This window comes from Montipora foliosa, chromosome 9, assembly GCF_036669935.1.
Source record: "Montipora foliosa isolate CH-2021 chromosome 9, ASM3666993v2, whole genome shotgun sequence".
In the NCBI taxonomy this organism is placed as follows: Eukaryota; Metazoa; Cnidaria; class Anthozoa; order Scleractinia; family Acroporidae; genus Montipora; species Montipora foliosa.
The window spans coordinates 27,984,490-27,992,553 of NC_090877.1; the positions used below are offsets into that span (position 1 = coordinate 27,984,490).

Genomic DNA, 8,064 nt, shown 5'->3' on the forward strand with positions numbered 1-8,064 from the left:
AAATGTAAACAACTAAGGCAATAAACAACATAAGAGGAAATGCAGACAGTCCTGCAAACACTGCTATAAATAAGGTGGTAACTGGATATTCCATAATGAAGGCCAGCACTGCCACTGTGACAAGACCACTGTTTGTGCCACTCCTCTTGTAAAGAATGTGTACATTCAAATCCCGCTCTCTGCTTCGTTCTTTCAACATTATCTCTAGGAAAAAATTGGAACTCATAATAGTTATTATTGAAATTAATGTTAAGATGTGAATGTATATTTTCTTTTCTTATTCAACATATTGTGACAATGTCCAAATTTGGTCATGGCACGCTCAATATTCGTCGTGCGTACTCAACAGATATCCTGCGATATACGTAATTTTGTGTGTCGCGGAGAAAAATGGTAGTTTTTCCAGCTTTTTTTCCAATAGACGTAGAAAATTGTGCTTTGTCATCCATGTGTTGAATAATAAAACAATTATCCTGCTCATTCTTGCGGAATATCGCCTGATTTTAGCCAACTCGGCCTACGGCCTCGTCGGCTAAGTATCAGGCGATATTCCACGCGATTTCGCAGGATAACAGCTAAATGAACAGCAGGTACAGCAGTAATTAAAATAATGGTACTATAATTCGATTCAAGTACAGGTTAAAGAACCGGCATAGGCTGCGTAGCTGGCGGTATTAGGGACCTTTAGCACCGAGGGTTTTCGCAGCGACGACTACGTCGGTGGGAAAAAGAGACTGGGGCGAAGATGGCGTTGTTCCCGCCCAAACATAACGTTTAGCCCCTTCATTTCCCGACGGCAACTTGCTGACTACTTTGAAATTTTGTCCGCGAAAATGAACAAATTTAAGACTTGTCGGGAGATACTTTTGCAAAGCGATGCAGAAAACCACATTTCTGACGAAGAATTTGTTCAATTATACGATTGTTATCGCTCAAAACTCCAGATTTGGCTATCAATCGTACGATGTTTTGGATACACAAAACATGAATTCAGCTGACTGCAAGGCCGAATTTCGAGTTAAAGAGGCAGACCTGCCTAGCCTTGCTGATGCTTTACAGATTCCAGCTGTGTTCAGTTGCAGAAAGAGAAGCATTTACGATGGTTTAGAGGGACTGTGTGTGCTGCTAAGATCCACCAAGTCAGTTCACGAGCGGGACTTCCTTTCTTTGCTCCAAACACATTCCTGGTTAACATTTCTCTCACAAAAAGCACGTCATATTCGTCGCTCCACTCCATCGGCCTAGAGTGAAACATAATTTTGATAAGAATGAAGATTCAAAACAGCTAAAACCTTTATCAAGTTACCTTACTCACTTGCATTTTTGCATTTGATCGTCAGATGCCGCCATCTTCAGTCTGAGTCTACAGCTGTCCTTTTGAAGGGCAACCCTAAAACCCGGAATCCGGAATCCGGAATCACAGTACAATACGGAGAGTAAACACTATCCTAAACATTCATAAAAGCTAACCTTAGGCCTAATTAGGCCTAAAAACGTTTGTTTAGGCCTACTTAAGCCTAAGGTTAGCTTTTATGAACGTTTAGGATAGTGTTTACTCTCTGTATTGTACTGTGATTCCGGATTCCGGATTCCTGGTTTTAGGGTTGCCCCTTTTGAAATACGATGATTAAAATTCGTTTTGTGCCAAAAGCGATTGAAATAAATCACGAGAAGGTATTTTCTTGAATTTTACGAAAAGGTACGAAAACTAAAAGGACAAATTCGGACAAGTATAAACGGATAAAAGACTTACATTTACTCACGTTTTATACACACCGCCAAAACAAGGCTTTTGAGGTCGGCGCCGAGCCTAGACGACTTCGCGCAAAACCTACGACGTCAAACGGAAATAAAATTTCACTTCCGGGCCCAGTCACCTTCCTTGCCGGAGAATGGGGAGCGCCCCACCCCATTCTCCGCGCCAAACAATACCGCCAGCCACGCAGGCTAGAGCCAGCCAAGTATCTGAGCTGAGCAAATTGTATGTTATTTGCCAGCTGAGAGGTCCGTATAGTGACCGAGGTCTTGAAAATGCTGCCCTCTCTGACGAGAGTGTAAAATCAAACGCGAATGCTCTAGTTACAAGTAATTTTATCGACCATTCAGGCTATACTTCCGCATTTTTTCCCGGGCAACCCAAAATTTGTCCGGGCAAGACGTACTTGCCTGGCTGACGACTTCGATAAAAAATGAGTATGGATCCCTGTGTTACGATTCGCGATTACAATGTATTCACAATTTAAAATTAACGTTAACATTAATGGAAACCGCGAGATATCGAATGTTCTGCACACAATGGAAAAAACGTACAAAGACAATTAAATAACATAAATGATTAACTCTGTTGAAATGTAAAAATGTGTAAGACACCTGAGTAAATAACACCAAAATAAAGATAACAAATAAAGTTAATTAAAACGTCAACAGAGAGTACGCAGGGAGTACGTTGGGAGTGAATAATGCTCAATTACTCTGAGACAGCGAACCAATCAGATTTCTTGAAACACCAAGATCACTGAGTGAGTATATACTAATATTCGATATCTTGCGCTTTCCAATATTGTTAACGTTAATTTTAAATATTGTAAATTGTAATCACGTAACACCATTGTAAATTTGCATCAGACTTCATCTTTAATTGTTACTTCAATCTTTACTATAAGACTTGCAAGAAGATGATCGAAGATCGTTCAAACATGTCTTGTTTAAAATCAAAGTTGTTGTTCATTATTTACAGGAAGTGGTCTTTTTCACGAGCAGTCCTGCAACAAATAGTACCTCACACAATAATACACCAATTATAATGTTCCTCTTAGTGAATATCCCAAAAGTAATAAAAAAGAGATTTCTCACAGCAAGCATGTTCAAGATCATATGATGTGGAAGAACCTGCTGTTAATAACAAGAAAGAAAATGAGCCAGTCTGTATTATGTGTCCCAAGGATACATCTGATGTTTAACAACTTTTCCATTTATTAATAATGTCGAAACTTCGGTTGCGACCACCTCACGTTAGCGACCACCTAGGCTTGGCATTTTTGGGTGGTCGCTAACGGGCAGGTCGATAAATGTCTTAGTAACATTTGAAAAAAAGAAACACTTAAAATAATAATGACATCCAATTATTATTGAATGTTAACTTGGGATTATGTGCGTGCAGGGGCCCTTTCAACTCCTAGATACGTTGGGAAGAGGGCCTCTGCTCGCAGGGTGAGTTGGCATATGCAAAAACATCAAGGTATATATTACAATACAACCCTTAGAAACTACATATAATGCGAACAATGTTGTCAAAAATATTTCATGGGAGTGCCAATAACGAAAAGGAACTTAGAGATCAGAATATGTCCTACAATTTGGGTGAGGTAAAGAGTGAACATTTTACAAGCAAGTGTTGAGCATATTTTATCGATGTGAATGAGATTTCAAAATTTACCCACATAGAACCACTGGCACCCAATGATTGTCATTTACAGACTGTTGGATATTCTACATTTACTCGTTCCAACATCAACATGAATGTCCACAACAAATGAGGTCAACATGCATTAAATAAGAAATAAGTGGGGAAAGAAAAAGTCTTTCTTATAAAGAAGGAAAAAATATACGAGTCACTGATATGCACCTTAGCACTAGGTACAAGAATTTACACTGAATTCTTGTTATGATCAACACTCAGACAAAATAACTGCTACAAGGATAATCTAAAAATTTGAGAATGCAACTGTCTTTAATTGGTTGGTTAAACTGACACAGTGATGTTTCTCTGAGTGATTTGACTGAGGTATCTCTTCAGAAAAGTGGTACAATAATTATCTATAGCAAATGATTTGCATAATCCTGTTGTTTTGCAAATATCACCGGTCTACAAAATATGCTACAAGACAAAACCTGGTTCTTTTCAGCTTCTTTTTATACAGGCTGTAAGCCACATTCTCTGACATAAACTATGCCAAAAAAGGACTAACCAGGTAAAATCCAATAAGGGATCTGTGTTTTCTGTTTAGATGACCCATAATGGGTTTTAGTATGTACTATGAAAATCCAAAATAACCCTAATTCTATTTTATAGTATTTGCTTAACACCTGACTGACAAAAGTTTGGGATTTCACGGTCCGCCATTACTCATGTTCAAAACTGACTGACTGGACCTCAGAGGGTTGGATCTAGGGAAAAGTGATGCCATTTTCTCACTAACTTAAAATGTCAATGTGTGAATGCAACTTATAATATACTATGCAAAACAAGTTAGAGTTTAATAGTCTGAAAGCCCAAAACTCCAGTGCTGTATGTTAATTGAGCTGCGTACACACGCATTACATTCTTAAACTTCTGAGTCTTTGACATCATTTTCTCCTTGATCCAGCTCTCTCAAGATTTTAAAGATAGTAATGGCAGACAATTAAGATTTTTCCACTTAAAATAAACAGGTGTCTTTTTTTAAATCGAGGCTTTCAACTTATATAACTAAAGTGCTACTATGACCAAAAATCAATTCTACTTTTTCTTTGTACTTCAAAACTATGTTAACTGAACGCTAAAAGACCAAAGTTTTAAGCCTTCATTCAAAAAAGACACCTGTTTCTTTTGAGTGAAATTTTCCTAATTAATGATCCGCCATTACTAACTTTAAAAATCTTGAGAGAGCTGGATCGAGGATAAGATGACGTCAAAGATTCACTAGTTTAAAAATGCATTGCATGTGCACACACCTAAATTAATATGCAGCGCAGGAGGTTTGAGCTTTCAGACTTTTAAACTTTTGTTTTGCATGTAGAATAAGCTGCCTTTACATCCTGCAATTTTAAGCTAGCGAGTCTTTGACGTCACCTTCTCCTCGATCCAACCCTCTGATCCTCCAATCGGTCAGTCTTGAACATGAGTAATGGCAGACTGTGAAATCCAAAATCAGGTATCCAGCAAACACACTTTAAAAATCTGAAGGAAAAAGGGAAGTTAGTGAATTTTTTGATCATAGTAGCACTTTAAGTCACTTAGCATTTAAATAACAAAGTTTCAAAATCTGAAGAAAAAAAAAGTGATTTTTTTATCATAGTACCATAGGTTCAATGATAACAAAGTTCTGAAAATCGTTTTTTGCATAAATATAAACATTATGACTATGAGTATCAATTTGTAAAAAGATTTAAGTCCAACCAATTTCTGAAAAAGCACATCAGCAGGGTCGCAGAAGTATTGTGACTTGAGCATGAAAACTTTGCTTGGTGTTTTATTGGCTTTGGAATTATATTGCCTAAGAGTCATCCTTTTACAAAGCTACAACTGAAAAATGTTTTGTCTGGTTCAGCTCAAATTTTCAGGACTATTTCACAGCAGTTCAAGGAACAAAACCATGTCAGCACTTTTCAATTTTTTGACGTGTTTTGCTTTTATACCATACTTTGTCTAAATTCCTGGTAAAAAACACAATTTTCAACTCTGATAGAAGATAAATAATGCAAAATGCAAAATATCAAAATCGTCTACACAGTTTAGCTGAAATTTTATCTCAAAATAAATTGCTTGGGAAAATAATTTTCAGAAAATTTTAAAATCCCTTGTAGCTTAAGCTTCTAGAATAGGACTACCTGTTTTTGCTTTGAGAACCAAACAGAGAAAAAATAACATTTGAACATATGAATACTTTTTTTCGGATTCAAAACTACATTTGAGGAGCACTAAAATGGGGTTTATTTCATTCTCATAGCAGAAAAACTGAACATTATGACGAAACCTTAAAAATCTTCCTTTCAGTTGATCCATTAGACACTACATCTACAAAAACAACTGCAAAAGGCATTGAAGCATGTTCTTAACAGACACATTAATAATGGCCAAGTGGGCATTCAGTGGATCATGTGGGGTATAATATTGTATATTAGAGATCTTTTTGGGTCAAGATGGGGTACATCAAACTGGTTATCATCTGTATTAAATACTCCCTGAAAGAAATTTGGACATTGTGAACTGAAAGCAGGAGAAAATTCACTTTATAAACTGCAAATTATAATGAAGATGTAACAGATTTTACCGAATAAAATTACGTAGACTGTTTAAGTGTGAAAGGAATAAACACTAAAATATTTAAGTAACTATATCAATTATTTTATTAATTTATGCATTTGAGCATAGCAAGGTGACTGCCACCCATTTGGCACAAGCTGGGACACTCAATTTAGGAAGACCAATAATGAGACACTTAAGCCATTGCAGAGGTTAGAAGTCAAGATGAAGGACAAATTATTTTGATTTTAAAAGCCACGGTGCTGCTGAGTTAGTTTGGAGCATTTTTTAAGACCACCAACATTTTAAAGTTTCTTCTCTTAGGCTTTTGAAAAGTATTTTGTATATCTTATATGATACTAAGATAAACTCAACTTGAACTTTAAAGCTGTTTATAAATACTGAACCATAAAATAAGTTAATATATTGGCTTAGTTTTGTAGGAACAGATCACACCCATGAGAAAGAGAAATTTAGATATTTATTTAAAATTCAGACGAAATAAGTCTTATGTTTTGTAAACAGACAGCTGCAGCTTCAGATTAAATAAGTAGAAAGAGCAAGTTGACTTTTTTTACAACAGTATTCACATCAACGATGAAATGATACATGAAATGGATCATATATGAACTGCAGATATGAAATCATAACTGTGAGGATCATAGCTTCATGTGAGTATTTACATCACTGGTGTTAAAAATTCATTATGAGCCAACAATAAAATACAAGATTCTCTGTTGAAATAATAATATTGACACTTTTTACCAATAAAAAGATACCTCCCCCATACCAAATTTTTGTTCTGTCCATTCAGCAATTTTTCAAAAATGCAGACAGATACCATTTTGACTGCAGGGTATCTAAGAGGACCTTTAAAGTCTCCTCCTGCTGGACCAAAGAGCATCAGATAAAGAAGATACTTCTAAATAGGATTAGTTAGATTAGTTTAGGTAATCAAGTGATTTCGAGGGCAATTTGGAATAAATAAGCAGAAGTAAATTCTTTCAAAGACGACCAAAATTGCACGAGCCTGTAGGGCAAGTTCAATTTGTAGTCTTTGAAAAAAATTACAAGTGCTTATTTATTCCAAATTGCACAAGAAAAATCATGTGATTACTTATTAATAATATACATGAAAAAATTTGAGATGGTTAAGCAGAAGAAACTCACGCGTATCATGCAATCAGGGAAAAATTGCGCCATAAGATGTGCCATCGAGGGCACAATTGCTTGATATGAAAACAAAAGATTTGATTGGTTTTGACCAAAACTGTCTTGTTTATTAGCCAATCATAATCCAGAATTTCAATGTGTAATTTGCACTGGTATTATACTTGAACTGCACTGCTCTCAGCCAATCAGAATCAAGTAATTTTTTCATGTATATTATTACAAAGGAAATAAGTAAGATTTAAATAACACCTTTTGTTGAAATTCATCCAGATCGAGGGACATTCTGTTGACAGCCTCACCCCATCACTTTTTCAATTATTATTACATTAAATTATTCTTTATTCTGGAAAATAAACAAACAAAGAATACTTTTTTCAATTATGATGGAAGTTTTATGCAAGAACTTTTTGGAACTGCGGTTACGTAATTTGTGATCATCTCAACAACTTGCAGACTTGCCAACCTGTCTCATGCAAAAACATTAAGATTTTCGAAAATCATTCCCAAATATAGTGAGAATGATGGAGAAATAGTGAGGAAATAACAAAAAAAACATTTTAAAGTTTGTAGCCTACCTGAACAACATAAAATTTTAAAGGAATGGCACAATATCACATGTGTGCATATTTATATAATTTATACATATAAAATAATTTCTATTAAATTATTGTAGTAGTTATCCATCTTATATGGGCTATTTAACAAATCGAAAGTGGTTCAGCATTGGCTGTACTCTTATCGCCAAGGATATTCGTCATCACAGTGGTCAAACTGTTGTGGACTCACAAGGCTCAGCCTGATTGGCTATTACATTGAGTGACAAATTGATGCGAGCATGACGCGTACATCTTATCGACAACAGGAAATTAGCCAATCAGATTGCGAGA

The 8,064-nt window shown here is 35.8% G+C and overlaps 1 pseudogene; it reads left to right on the forward strand.

The window, feature by feature from the left end:
- Positions 1 to 215: 215 nt before the first annotated feature.
- LOC137971656 (uncharacterized) overlaps positions 216 to 8,064 on the forward strand; it is a 41,893-nt pseudogene continuing 34,044 nt past the window's right edge.